Source organism: Helianthus annuus, chromosome 9, assembly GCF_002127325.2.
Source record: "Helianthus annuus cultivar XRQ/B chromosome 9, HanXRQr2.0-SUNRISE, whole genome shotgun sequence".
NCBI classification, from domain to species: Eukaryota; Viridiplantae; Streptophyta; class Magnoliopsida; order Asterales; family Asteraceae; genus Helianthus; species Helianthus annuus.
In genome coordinates, this window is record NC_035441.2 from 8509842 (window position 1) to 8511883 (window position 2042).

General features: G+C 46.3%; 1 non-coding gene across 1 annotated transcript; it reads right to left on the bottom strand.

The window, feature by feature from the left end:
* Positions 1-1000: 1000 nt before the first annotated feature.
* Positions 1001-1104, bottom strand: LOC118482423. Its single transcript, XR_004868462.1, has one exon. It is a non-coding gene; the product is annotated as a small nucleolar RNA R71 (small nucleolar RNA).
* Between the last annotated feature and the right edge of the window lie 938 nt (positions 1105-2042).

Below are 2042 nucleotides of genomic sequence, written 5' to 3' on the forward strand. Positions count from 1 at the left end.
TTTGTTTATTTGCATGCTAAGTTAGAAAAATCAACCCAATCATTTGAAAAAGCTTTAAAGTAACAAAAGTTTAGTATCGAGACACTGCATCCACGGATTGATATCCGGTTCTTACCGATTAGCTATATTACCACCCGACGGGTACACTTGCCCTTTGTGTGTGTAGTTAGTTTCTAGGTGAAAAACCATTTTAAAACTAAATTTGTGTGAAGAAAAATTCAATTAAAAATATATATAATTCACGCACATCAAGTTTTTGGCGTCGTTGCCGGGGATGCGGTCTTCTTGAAAACGATTCGAGTTACTTATTTAGCCATTGTGAAAAGTGTACAAAGTTTGTGTCTACTTGTTTTATTTGGCTTTGCTTGATTAATTGAAAAAAAATGATTATTTGCTAGTTGTTTTTGTTTTTGTATATATTTTGTGCATTGTGCTCCTCCTTATTCCCTACAGGTCGTGCATGTCCTCAACCCCTGCTGTTGATATCGTTGAGCCTTCAGCGGAGCCGGAGCGTGATCTTCACCGGAGACTGCGGGAGCGGTTTCGCGTGGTAGCCGAGGCGATTGAGACAGACGCGGTGGATGACGACACCTTCTACGAGGTTCGGGTAGACATGGCGGACGCGGAAGAGAATAGGATCTTGAATGAAATTGGAAAACCGTCACTCGATGGTTTACCTGCGAGCATCAATGCACCGACAATCGACAATAATAATTTCGAGATCAAGGCTGGCACCATATCGATGTTGCAGAATGCGGTGCAGTTTTATGGCAAGGATCACGAGGATCCTAGTGTACACATCGCGGGGTTTCTAGAGGTTTGTGCCACATTTAGGATTCGTGATGCATCACCGGATGCTATCCGCCTTCGACTCTTTCCGTTTTCCTTACGGGATGGAGCCAAGGAGTGGCTTCTTTCACTTCCAGCTGGATCTATCACTACATGGAATCAATTAGCTGAGAAGTTCCTTCAAAAATATTTCCCTCCAGTGAAAACTGTTCGGTTGAGAACCAAGATTCTGAACTTTCCTCAGGACGAGGACGAGTCCCTCTACGAGGCATGGGAGCGTTTCAAAGAGCTTACGAGAAAGGTCCCACATCACGGGTTGCCCAAGTGGCAACAATGTCAGATCTTCTACCATGGTTTGGACAGCCAGGGACAAATGATGGTTGACACATACTCGGGTGGTGATATCGGCACGAAAAATGCCACCGAGACATTTGAGATTCTTGAAAAGTGTGCCGCGAAAACCAGACGCAACAGCCCCCGAGGGGAAAGAGTTCTTGGCAGGGAGTTCATCATGTGGAAGACTACACAGCCATGACAGCACGTATGGATGCCTTATCTTCGAAATTTGATCGAGTGATGGAAATGCACTCGAGAGGTTCTTCGAGTGGGGGAGCATATCAGGTAGGTGATTTTCCGACGGGAGAGATGGCACACGAGCATGTTGATTTCCTGGGAAACCAATACCGTCCTCAAAATAATCCCTACAGCAATACTTATAATCCGGGGTGGAAGAATCATCCAAATTTTAGTTGGAAGCCCGACGCTTCTAACCAGCATCCACCCGGATTTGCTCCACATCCCACAGCTCCAGCTCATGGAGCATATGGTCCACCTCGACCTCAGCATACACCTTCCTCTACGATCCTAGTGTGCATGATATGCTTAGTCAAATCTTAGCTGGTCAAAACACTCAAAAGGCGGAGAATGAGAAACGCTTTAGGGAGTATGACGGCCGCTTTACGAGGCACGAGAGTGAGTTGAGAAGCCAAAAAGCTTCCATGCAGACCATTGAGAACCAAGTTGGCCAGATTGCCAAGATGTTGTCTGAGAGACAACAGGGGGGCCTTCCGAGCAACACAGAGCCTAATCCAAATGCTACTGCAAAGGCCATCACGTTGAGAAGCGGCCAGACCGCTCAAGCCATCCCTCCGGCTGTTCCAGAAAAGCCAGTCGATGACGAGGATGTTGGATCGTCGTTGACCCTGAATGAGTCGATCAGAAGAGTCGTTTATCCAATTCAAAGGCGGAATCAG